This window comes from Pristiophorus japonicus, chromosome 19, assembly GCF_044704955.1.
Source record: "Pristiophorus japonicus isolate sPriJap1 chromosome 19, sPriJap1.hap1, whole genome shotgun sequence".
Classification (NCBI taxonomy): domain Eukaryota; kingdom Metazoa; phylum Chordata; class Chondrichthyes; family Pristiophoridae; genus Pristiophorus; species Pristiophorus japonicus.
The window spans coordinates 32,153,285-32,166,792 of NC_091995.1; positions in this window are offsets into that span (position 1 = coordinate 32,153,285).

Genomic DNA, 13,508 nt, shown 5'->3' on the forward strand with positions numbered 1-13,508 from the left:
CTGTACTCAAAGCAATACAAGACAAGGTTACAGAACTTGAGCTCTAATTTAACTCTCTAAGCCACGGTTTCAATCTGGTCAATCTGCACTGCACCCTCTCCAAGGTGCGGTGCCCAGAACTGAACGCAGTGCTCCAGATGAGGTCTGACCAAGGCTCTGGGCAACTGAAGCACAATTTCCTCTCCTTTCTATTCCAGCCCCCTCGAGCTAAAGGCCAATATTCCAATGACTTTTCTGAATGATTTTTGTACACGTCTACTTGGAATGATCTGTGTACTTGGACTCCCAAATCTCTTCGCTCCTCCACAGTTCATAGTTCACCATTTAGAAAATAGTCCGATATGTCTTTCTTGCATCCAAAGTGGATGGCCGCACACTTGCCCACATGGAACTCCATTTGCTACAATTTTGCCCACTCACTTTATCAATCGGGCGATTAAAATCACCTCCTTTGCGCCTCCCGTTAGCACCTCCAGGGGGCGAGAGCGGGTCGCCACCGGCTGTCGACCGGGCGCGGCAAGAGTACCGACGGCCGCGAGCGTCCCGTGGAGGTTTGCGGTGGCGGTAACCCCGAGTGGCCACCACCTCCTGCGCCCGGACACCGTGACATCATCGTGCTGCGCAGCGCCCCGGTAGCGCCTCAGCCCCGAACTTCGGTTCGGCCCCCTGCGGCATCGCCGGGCGAAAACACCGGCAGCTGCAGGAGGCATTGTTCGGGAGGCCGGGTGCTTCGGGCGTGCTGTTTAAAGGTGGATGATGGTTGCGGGGGTCGGGGGGGGAGAATGTGTCGCCAAGCCTAAGGTTAATTTTTCTTGATTTTCCTGGGCCTCGATCGATCAACCCGACACTCTGCTAGAGTACTTGGGGCTGATCGTGGTGGATCGCGGCTGTTGTCGGCGACGAGGCACCACCTTTCAATGCAATGCAGTGATGGCCTTTCCCTTTAAAGGAGGGAAGGAGCCTCCATTCCCGGCAGCACTGCCCTCAACATTGTGCAGCGCTGCACCACTGCCGCCCTCTCCTTCCAGCTCTAGCGCTCCAAGGGAAGTGGCAGTGCTTGATTTAGTGCTCCACTTCCTTCCTGGAGCACTGAACCGGAAGTTCGCGTCGGAGTCCCTCGCGTAGCACCCGCCGATACTTTTGCGCTACCGCTAAGGTTATGGCCCCAAAACGGGGCGCAACAGAATTTCTCCCCCTATGTCTCTTTGTAACTTCCTGCTCCCATCAGCGCAACTTACTGTGCCTCCCAAATTAGCATCATCTGCGAACTTCGATATACAACTCCCCATTCCTTCATCCAAGTCATTGATAAATATGCTGAAAAGCACAGAACCCTGGGGAACACCACTAATCACATTCCTGCCAATCAGAGTGCGTTTTTACACTGATTCACTTAAACTTTTTGCAGTTCTGTTTTTTTATTCGTTCCTGGGATGTGGGCATCACCTGCAGGAGGGCCAGTAACCAGAGGACACAGATTTAAGACGATTGGCAAAAGAACCAGGAGGGAGAGGTGAGAATTTGTTTTTTAAGCAGCAAGTTGTTGTAATCTGGAATGCACCGCCTGAAAGAAAGCAGATTTAGTAGTAATTTTCCCCCAAAAAATATAGAATAAATACTTGAAGGGGAAAAATTTCTGGGCTATGGGGAAAAAGTTGGGGCAATTGGATAGCTCTTTCAAAGAGCCGGCACAGGCACGATGGGCCGAATGGCCTCCTGCTGTGCGATAAGGCTTTATGATTCTAACTGGGCTTTTGCTGATGTCTTGCTCAAGTTACTCCAGGAGGTCGGTAGAACCACAGCAGAATTTCAGAGTCATCATGATTTATTAAAGAGATTACACACTGAATGCTGATCACAAGCTGTTGTATAAGTAACACCTAGAGATGCAGGAACAGGAGGCTGATAACGACTTTATTTTGAGAGCAGGGGGCGTCATTTTACTTATTTATGAGCCAAGCTTCATCGGACAGAGAAACTAATTGGTAAATTTATATTTTAGCTCACATCTGCATAAATTAGCTTTGCACTTGCCAAAAAAATTAGCATTTGCACATACATCGAGGCACCTTTGCTGCCTACCTATAGGCAGCACCTGCCCCATTCTCCGCCCTCACCGTCATTCCCACTCAGCGCGGAGGCTAATCTCACCAATCTCCTCATGGAGCTCAACCCACCCATCACTGCCCCTTGGACTCTTCCAACGGATCAACATTTCCCGTCCCTTTCCATCTTTCCCCTCAGAAAGGCCATTCAATTGTGAACAAGGCCCTTGCCACCCATGACCCTATTTCGCATTGACATCCTGGCCTTGATCTAAACTTAGCTCATGAATGATGACACATTGACCCATAATCCCCAGTAAAATTCTCCCAGCCTGGTTGTTCCTCTTGATACAACAACAACTTGTATTTACATAACGCATTTAACTTAGAGAAACATTCCAAGGTGCTTCACAGGAGTATTTTGCGCTAAAAATTTGACACCAAGCCGCAGAAGTGGAAATTAGGGCAGGTTTTTGGTCAAAGAGGTAGGTTTTAAGGAGCGTCCCGAAGGAGGAAACAGAGGTAGAGAGGCGGAGAGGTTTAGGCAGGGAGTTCCAGAGCTTGGGGTCCAGGCAACAGAAGGCTCAGCCACCGATGGTTTAGCAATTGCAAACAGGGACACTCAGGGGGGGCAGATTTAGAGGAGTGCAGACATCTCGTGGGGTTGTGAGGCTAGGGGAGATTACAGAGATAGGAAGGGGGCGAGGCCATGGAGGAATTTGAAAATAAGGATGAGAATTTTGAAATCGAGGCATTGCTTAAACGAAAGCCAATGTAGGTCAGCGAGCACAGGGGTGATGCGTGAGCGGGACGTGGTATGAGTTAGGACACGGGCAGCCAAGTTTTGGATCATCTCTAGTTTACGTAGGGTAGAATGTGGGAGGCCAGCCAGGAGTGCGTTGGAATAGACAAGTCTAGAGGTAACAAAGGCATGGATGAGGGCTTCAGCAGTGGACGAGCTGAGGCAGGGGCAGAGACGGGCGATGTTACGGAGGTGGAAATAGGCGGTCTTAGTTATGCTGCGGATATGTGGTCGAAAGCTCATTTCAGGGTCAAATATGACACCAAGATTCCCATTTTCACTCCCTCAAGTCGAAGGGGCACAGAATTGAGTGTATCTGGTGCAGAACTTGCTTAGCCATCTATGCGCAGACTTGAGTATATCTGAAAAAAAGAAAGACTTACATTAATACAGCGCCTTTCATGACCACCGGACGTCTCAAAACACTTTGTAGCCAATGAAATACTTTTGAAGTATAGTCAGTGTTGTAATGTGGGAAATGCGGCAGCCAATTTGCACACAGCAAGCTCTCACACACAGCGATGTGATAATGACCAGATATTGGGGGGAAAATTGCAGTCAGAGGCTTCCTTCGTATGAATGCCTCTGACCCGAAAAAAATCTACGAAACTACCTGTTGGTCCCGGAGAAACGTAGGATTCCGGTCTGACGCCTTCATTCATTGCACAGCGTACAGGGAGCTGTATGGATCACGTCCAGACATCTATGTTGCAATCACGTGGGCCTGCACCACCAATTTGTACAAGTTCCTATTACTATCAATGAGAATAACGCCCTAAAACAAAAAACACCAGCACAATAAATTTTAAAAAACACCTCACATTTAAAATTAATTGAAATTAAATATAATTAAATGTTTTAGAAAAAAAAATATTTTGGCAAATTTTTTTTAATGTGTTTTAATCAAGTTATAAATAAACTTGTCTTACTGGACAGGGTTTTTAAACATAAAAATGAATGATTAACGTAATGTTTCTATGTTTTAAAACTCTTATGCTAGCAAAAGTAAGCTATGCGCTTGCTTTTACCAGACGTAAAAGTTTGAAGGACATTCGCTGGGTATGAGTTGGCCAAATAGCCCAATCTCTCCCGTGTGAATGTTCTTCCTGCGGGGATGTGTAGAATCTGTCTGAAGACATTTTGACAGATCGGAAAAGCCAGTTTTCGGCGCATGCACATCGCGCCCCGAGAACTGGCTTTTGCAAGGCCTTGCCGAGTCCGTGCACACTTCGTACTCACTCGGGGAGGCCGGAATTTTTGGCCCAATCTGTTTTTGTTCTGTTGATTGCGGGATAAAATATTGGCCAGAACACCAGGGATAACTCCCCTGCTCTTCTTCGAAATAGTGCCATGGGATCTTTTATGTCCATCTGAGAGAGCAGATGGGACCTCAGTTTCACATTTTATCTGAAAGACGGCACCTCCGACAGTGCAGCGCTCCCTCAGCACTGCACTGGAGTGCTCAAGTCCTTGGAGTGGGACTTGAACCCACAACCTTCTGACTCAGAGGCAAGAGTGCTACCCACTTTTAAAAAAATTAATATTTATTGAACAAAAAAACATTTACAACATTGTGATCATTCCATTGTATCATACAAATCCATTCCGCCCCTCTGCACAGCCGTTCCTCCAACACATATTAACATCAAAACCTGAAGTTTAATTTGTCTCCTATAACATATAATAATCTATTGTACTTTACAAATTGATTACAAAATGCAATCTTTAAATTCTTTTATGAATTAAACATCCACAGTGCCTTATAATAATCTTTTAGTTTATATTTCAAATATTCTTTTAGGTTTATTCTCCTCCCCTTAAAAAACAGAGCATTCCTTGTTTGCACAATCACAAATCTAGCCAAACTGAACATTAAATTAATTGCTGCTCCGCTAGACTTGGGCAGACTCTCCTGCAATCCCCATCTCAAAATTGTGTCCCACGGGATTCCCATTCTTGCTCTTCAGACCTCACCCAGCAAGAAAACCTCACACAACTGTCGAACATAGTACTTAAAATCCTTTAACTGTGGACATAACACCAGCAAGTGGGACAGAATCTCATCCCGCATCCCACAAACTGGGCACATTGCCACCTTTACTCGCCAATGATTTTTGGGAAGTCAGGTCCCCTCAGTACTTCGCTCTCGATGCGCACGATTGAAAGACTACTAAAGTCGATCTTGTCCCATTTGGTTCCTGACCTCATCCTTGATGTGTTTTAGTTTGGAGAAGGACCGCTCACCACTGCAATTTGATACCATCATCGACAGATATATCCAAAGCTATTTCAATGTTAGAAAAGGTTTAGATGGGGCGTGTATATGGAGGAATTGGTACTTTCTCAGCTATGCTGATTTAGTTTGTTTGACACAAATTTAGTTTGTTTGACACAAATTGAGGTTTGGAGCTCTGTTGAGGATGCCACCAAGCTAGAAAATTGGATGAATTCACTTTCAATCATAGGTTCCAGATCTTTGGGATAGGAGCGGGCAAGACTTGCTGTGGCTTGCTTGATCTCATGAGTCGAGAGAGTGGCTAGCTTGGACACGTATCCAAACTTACAGTTGAGTTCCTTTTATGCTTCAAGGCGGCGTTTCAAGGTACTGATTAGTTGATCAATGATGACAAGGAACACTTCAGTTTAGAATTTCTCCTTGGGTGACTGTGTTTTCAGCATCTCCATCGTCATAGCAGCAGTTGTGTACCCGGATGCACTTCTGAGCTAAATTGTACTCATTGTGGCCACACAGCTTAATCCGTAGCTTTGAAGTCTTCAAACTCTGTCCACTGGGTCTTGACAAAATCGACAAGGGACTCGAGTAAGGACACCATGACATTCAGATTCAAGCCGGTCTCTTGAAGCGAGAGATTGGTCAGGTGAAAGCACTTCAAGAATGTGTTCCAAATAAAAATGCGAATAGCTGAATCCAGTTCATCCAGTTTGTCAATGATCAACTAAACTTTATTTTGGCATTCAACTTTCTGTTCCATGTCAGTTGCCAGGGATTCCAACACTTTGCATATGGGAGTGTAACCTTTGAGCAGGGCTGACACTGTTTCATACCTTGCTGACCATCGAGTAGCAGAAACCTGTTTGAAGACAGACAGCCCTAAAGACATTTTTAAAGCAGTCGTCAGCGATACGTCGATGCAAAGAGAAAAGTACAACTTTTGTACAATGTCAAAAAAATCTGATGATCACTGGGCTGCATTAGGCATTGTTTCTCCCCACATGGTTGAGTGAGTGCGCTGTGCATGGTATAAATGTCGCATATGGGCATTGCTCTTTGATAATAGTTTGCACACCAATGTATTTCCCACTCATATTTGAAGTATTATCATAAGATTGTCCATGACAATTTTCTATGTCGATCCCATTCTCATCGAGAAAGGCCAGTATTATTTCTGCTTTTTCTTGTCCAGTACAACCAATTATCGGCAAGAACTTTAGGCACCTTTCCTCAGGACCAGTCAGTAGAACACAGCAGACGACAAATTTCTTCTCTCAGAGGGTTGTAAATCTGTGGAATTCACTGCCTCAGAGAGCTGTGGAAGTCGGGACATTGAATAAATGTAAGACAGAAATAGACAGTTTCTTAAACGATAAGGGGATAAGGGGTTATGGAAGCAGGCGGGGAAGTGGAGCTGAGTCCATGATCAGATCAGCCATGATCATAGTAAATAGCGGAGCAGGCTCGAGGGGCCATATGGCCTACTCCTGTTCCTATTTCTTATGTTCTTATGTTCTTAGAGAATGTGGGAGGCCAGCCAGGAGTGCGTCGGATTAGTCAAGTCTAGAGGTAACAAAGGCATGGATGAGGGTTTCAGCAGTGGAGGAGCTGACGCAAGCGTGGAGACGGGCGATGTTATGGAGGTAGAAATAGGCGCTCTCATTTATGCTGTGGATATGTGGCTGAAAGCTCATTTCAGGGTCAAATATGACACCAAGATCCCCATTTTCGCTCCCTCAAGTCCAAGGGGCGCAGAATTGAGTGTATTTGGCCACCGATAGTTGAGCGATTATAATCAGGGATGCTCAAGGGGGCAGAATGTGAGGAGCGCAGACATCTTGAGGGGGTCGTGGGGCTGGAGGAAATTACAGAGATAGGGAGAGTTTGACCTAACTCTCCCGATGTGATTCCCACTGGATTGGATAGAACACCGGATTTACACCCTGCACTATATTGCTCTCAATTGACTTCAACATGTGTCGCACCCCATCCCATCAGTTTGGCAAAGTGTGGGTTAGGTTCCAATTGCCTACTCTCAGATCATTCCATTACTATAATCAATGCACAATTGCCATTTCTGAATAGAAGCACATCGTTTGGCAATTTAATATATTCTGAATTGTGTTTTAAAGGATACACTGGAATCTTCGATTATAAGGCTGGAAAAGATGGTTGCAGAGTTTGCAACAATTTGCATGTCCCAGGGAGAGAAGATTTCTAATCTGTTGGTGAGTTTCTGAAGAGTGCATTTATTTGTTGTACACAGCGACATCGAGCAGCTATTTATTTCCCATTGCACCATGTAATTATTTCTGATTCTTTATTTAAAGTGAAGTAAAAAAAACAGAGGTAGAAATTCATCTTGTGGAGGTGGGGGGGGAAGAGCAAATCCTAAGAACATGAGAATTAGGAGCAGGAGTAGGCTATCCGGCCCCTCGAACCTGCTCCGCCATTCAATAAGATCATGGCTGATCTTCAACCTCGGCTCCACTTTCCAGCCTGATCTCCATATACCTTGATTCCTCATGAGTCCAGCCTTGAATATACTCAACGACTGAGCCTTCACAGCCCTCTAGGGCAGAGAATTCCAAAGATTCACAACCCTCTGAGTGAAGAAATTCCTCCTCATCTCTGTCTTCAATGGCCGACTCCTTAACCTGAGACTATGCCCCTAGTTCTCCACTCTCCAGCCAGGGGAAACATCCTCTCAGCATCTACCCTGTCAATCCCCCTCAGAATCTTATATATTTCAATTAGATCATCTCTCATTCTTCTAAACTCCAGAGAGTATAGGCTCAATCTCTCCTCATAGGACAACCCTCTCATCCCAGCGAACAATCTAGGCATTTATGTCCTTTCTCAGATAAGGAGGCCAAAAGGTGTGGTCTCACTAAAGCCCTGTACAATTGTTGCAAGGCTTCCTTACTCCAACCCACTTTGCAATAAAGGACAACATGCCATTTTCCTTCCTAATTGCTTGCTGTACCTGCATGCTGGCTTTCTATGTTTCCTGTACTAGGGCACCTAAGTCTCTCTGAACAACAACATTTCTCACCATTTAAATAAATATTCTCTTTTTCTATTCTTCCTAGCAAAGAGAAGAGCCTCACATTATACTCCACCTTCCACCTTACTGCTTTCTCACTTAACTGTCTGTATCCCTTTTCTCCTTGTGTCCCCTTCACAGCTCTCTGTCCCACCTCTCTTTGTATCGTCAGCAGACTTGGATAAATTGGACACTATTGTTATGCGACCAGTCCAATGTTCTGTTCCATTTAAGCCAATGGGTGCACCCAGCTCATTGACTTAAATGGAATGGGATATTGGGATGGGGAGTGGGGTGGGGAGTAGGACCAGCGGTGGATTCAATACTGATGAATTAAAGGTGAATTCCTGCCTTGTAAATTCTATCTAACACTCTCTACGGGTGAAATTCAACATCAGGACTGGCACAAAACCGGCAACAGTGGATCCACCGGTTGTTACACACCCCGCCCGATGTTACGTTCTGTTGTCCTCAGTGATAAGCAAAACCGACCAAGCTATATAACGGGCTGCCAATCTTTGATCGCCTGTTTTGTACCCCACCAAAGTTGAATTTCACCTCACTCTCTTTTTCTTTCTATTTAAAGTGAAGGAAAAAAAACGCAGAGGTAGAATTTCATCCATCCGTGGCTAACTATTGAATACCTGTTAACTTCCTGATCAATATCTCAACCCAACCCTACAGACTTTTAATCCCAATAATTCCAACAGTGAACCGGTTCATTCTTGACGGTTAGTCGTGACATATCTGGTAAAATAGAATATTGATAAATTAGCAAGTGAATTCGAGCAGTTTGTTTAAGAGTCTGCAGCATTATCACCCCGGCTGGCTGCTTGAGGAGCGATATTTAAAGGCAGCGGTGGTCAAGTTGGGAAAAATGTATTTATCTTGGCATTCTGGTGCCTCCTGATTTCTTTTGTCCCTGTGATCGCCCTGCCCTGCACTCTCTTAGACTGCTTGGGGCTGTTATGCACGTAGCGCAGGTGCCGTGGCCCAACAGACACAGCCTGAAGATTCATTCAACCAGCATTGGACCTTCCCTTTAAGCAAGATAAGGAACCTCTAAAGTCAGCAACACCGCCCCAAACATTACTCAAAGCTCTGCCACTACTGCCCCTCTCACTCCCTTCAGCACTCTCAGGGAAGTGGTAGCGCTTGATTTACGCTTTCCACTTCCCGCTTGGAGAGCTGCAGCGGAAGTTTCCGGCACCAGCAAATCCTTTTCGCCCGGCGATACTTTTGCGCTCCTGGAAAAGTTATCACCCCAGTAGGGGAGCTACGCAATTTCTGGCCCAAAGGGTTGTAGAAATTGGGAACTCTCTCCCCCAAAAGGCTGTGGTTGTTGGGGGACAGTTGGAGCTTTATGTGCATTAGATGAGCGATTGAAATTGAACGTCACCATATTTGGAGTGCAGTTATAGTAACAGTTTGTACTTGCCCAGTGTACATTGTGCTAATCCAGTCAGTAAAAGCATAATTTCAAACAATCATGCTACCAATCTTCAACAAATGAAATCAGAACAGAAAATGCTGGAAATACTCAGCAAGTCAGGCAGCATCTGTGGAGACAGAAACAGAGTTAACGTTTCAGGTCGATGACCTTTTATCAGAAACGAGGAAAGAGATGTGGCTGTGAAAGCGAGTTTTGATAGATACTTGATCAAACACAAGAAGGGAAACAAAAAACAAAGAAGATGAACAAGGTAGAAGAGACAAACGGAAATCCCGTCTGAGGGAAGAGCAGATCTTTTTCATTCCTAGAAAAGAAGTGGCAGTGAATTAAACACTAATACAAAATCAAAATACTGCGATGCTGGAATCTGAAATAAAAACAGAAAATACTGGAAATACTCAGCAGGTCAGGCAGCAGCTGTAGAGAGAGAAACAGAGTTAATGTTTCAGGACAATACACTTCAGATAAACGTCAATATTACTTAAAATAATTAATAATTTCTATGACAATGATGATGCTGCTATGAACACTCTATACTTCTGTTATAGGATACGACAGAACGTCTGCGAGAAGATATAGGAGAACAATTTGAGGTGCTGCATTCTTTCCTCAATGAAAAAGAACGCGCACTCATACAAAAACTTGCGGATGAAGAAGAACATGTTGTGAAGATGTTGGAAAAGAACGTTGTGTTGCTTACAAGAGAATGTGATGTGATGGAAGCAATAATACGAGAAATACGCACGGTCGTAAATTTGGAGGACCGTTATACGTTACTTAAGGTGAGTTAGTCTTCAGCGTTTGCAATGGAGATGTCCTGACTTAAAAACCTGGGAGTTGAATTATACAGATTATCCAGTCACTCTGAAAGAAATGAGCAGGTAACAATAATTAAATATTTGTTCTTTCTTTCTCAGCAATATGGCAGTCTTTAACAGAGGTACATATAATCCATGCATTTATATTGAACACTGTCAAAACTTGCTGGGCTTACATTTCCACATAGATTCTGATCGTCTGCCCTAACTATGCTGACAGAGTCATGGAAACCACAGAAAAGTGGATCAAACAGCTAAGCCGGCCATTCATGCCTTTTGTCCAGGATTTTCGCTGAAGTTGCAGCAGAGGTTCAGGGAAGCATTCAGCTGAAATTCTATCCCGTAAATCATTTCCTTTACTCATACAGATAGAGCGTTCGAAATCAGGAAACCCCAGGATCGAGACCGTTCCGGATTGCGGGTATTTCTGGATTTCGGAACATGTTTCCGACATCCCGAATCCAGAACCGCTCGGGAAAAATCGGTGTTGCAGCCATTGGGACAGCGAGGTAGGTATGAAGACCTGCAAAAAAGTTAAGTTCAAGTTTTTATTTTTAAATTCTTTTGCAGTGATTCGCTTGTGAATGTTTTGTGATTTTTTTATTTTTTTGAATTTTTTTGGGGGGGAGGGGTTTCCCTCCTCCCTAGGCCCAACTCGCAGCGGTAAGCGGCCTCAGACTAAAGCTGGCGAGGATCGTTGAGCATTTTAAAAATAAAGGAGAGTTTAGCGGTATTTTTGGCAAAATAATACCGCTATCGCCATTTTAACAAATGTCTGGATTTCGGAACATTTTCTGGATTTCGGAACTCCAGATTTCGGACACTCAACTTGTACTTTCCATTTAATGCAACTTTTGAAATGCGTCTTACTTCAAATATCCAATTTATTTACTCAACTTACATAAGAAATAGGAGCAGGAGTAGGCCATACGGCCCCTCGAGCCTGCTCCACCACTTAATGAGGTTATGGCTGATCTTCGAGCCCAACTCCACTTTCCTGTACTGTCTTCATATCTCCGAGAGTCCAAAAATCTATTGAGTCAGTTTTGAATATACTCAACGACTGAGCCTCCTCAGTCCTCTGGAGTAGAGAATTCCACCTCTGAGTGAAGAAATTTCTCCTTTTCTCAGCCCTAAATGATTCTGAGACTGTGACTGCAATGTATGGAGAGAGTCAGACTGAACACTGTGAGCTCAAAGTAAAGTGTGACCTTAGTCTTTTATTGCAGGTCTCCAGAGTGCCTCTCCAACCTATGAGGCCATCCTTGTGCTCACAAGCGATTATGGGATCCCTTGGGATTCCAGGGGATGAGCCCCCTGATGGTTGTACAGAGTAAATACAAGTCCACATATATAACAACATTCCCCTCCAAAGTCAATAGTGTAACTCTTTACAATGTGAGTCGATCTGGGGCCCTTCTTGCCCTGGTTGATCGTCTCGGTGTGAAAGCTGGTGTTGTTGGATCATTTGTTGGGCCCTCGCTGGGCTGCTGTGCAGCTGGCCTTGCTGGGCTGCCTGGTATGGTGAGACCTGCTGGGCTGCTGCGGGTGATGGATTCTGCTTCGTGGCCAACCGTGGTGCCGGTTGCCACTGGTGTGTATGTTGGGGGATCAAAAAAGGTAGGGTCCAAGGTGGGTTGCTCAGGGTAGTTCGTGAATCTGAGTTTGATTTGGTCCAAGCGTTTCCGGTGAATGAGTCCATTTGAAAGTTTGACTCGAAACACCCTGCTTCCCTCTTTGGCCACGACGGTGCCAGGAAGCCACTTGGGATCTTGTCCATAATTCAATACAAATACAGGATCATTCATTTCAATCTCATGTGACACATTTGCGCTATCATGGTATGTACTTTGTTGAAGCCGCCTGCTCTCTACTTGTTCATGTAGATCAGGGTGAACTAACGAGAGCCTTGTCTTAAGTGCTCTTTTCGTGAGCAGTTCAGCAGGTGGGATCCCAGTGAGCGAGTGGGGTCTTGGCGGTAGCTAAGCAGGACTCGGGATAGGCAAGTCTGCAGTGAGCCTTCAGTTACCCTCTTTAAGCCTTGCTTGATGGTTTGCACTGCTCTCTCTGCCTGACCATTGTACGCTGGTTTGAACGGGGCAGATGTGACATGTTTGATCCCGTTGCGGGTCGTGAATTCTTTGAACTCAGCACTGGTAAAACATGGCCCATTGTCGCTCACCAGGACATCGGGTAGGTCATGTGTGGCAAACATGGCCCGCAGGCTTTCAGTAGTGGCAGCGGACGTGCTAGCTGACATTATCTCACATTCAATCCACTTGGCTTACGCATCTACAACCACAAGGAACATTTTACCCAAGAACGGGCCTGCATAGTCGACATGTACCCTAGACCACGGTTTGGAGGGCCAAGACCATAAATTTAGCCGCGCCTCCCTGGGTACATTGCTTAACTGCGAGCATGTATTACATCTGTGAACGCAGCACTCTAAGTCCGCATCGATACCGGGCCACCACACGTGGGATCTGGCTATCGCTTTCATCATTACGATGCCTGGGTAGATACTGTGGAGGTCATTGATGAAGGTGTCTCTGTCCTTCTTGGGAACCTCTACTCGATTGTCCCACAGAAGGCAGTCTGCCTGTATGGACATTTCACCTTTGCACCATTGAAACAGCTTTATCTCTTCCTGCATTTCCACTGGGACACTGGACCAGCTCCCGTGAAGCACATAGCTTTTGACTAGGGATAATAAGGGGTCCTGGCTTGTCCAGGTTTTGATCTGCCTGACAGTGACGGGTGATTGCTCACTCTCAAATGCTTCCATAGCCATGGCTAAATCTGCGGGCTGTGCCATTTCCACCCCCGTGGTGGGAAATGGCAGTCTACTGAGAGCATCGGTACAGTTTTCTGTGCCTGGTCTGTGGCGGATGGCATAGTTGTATGTGGATAACGTGAGTGCTCATCTCTGGATGCAGGCCGATGCGTTGTTATTTATCCCTTTACTCTCAGAAAACAAGGATATGAGTGGCTTATGGTCAGTTTCCAATTTGAATTTTAGCCCAAACAGGTATTGATGCATTTTCTTTACCCCATAGACACACGCTAACGCTTCTTTCTCAATCATGCTGTAGACTGTCTCAGCTTTAG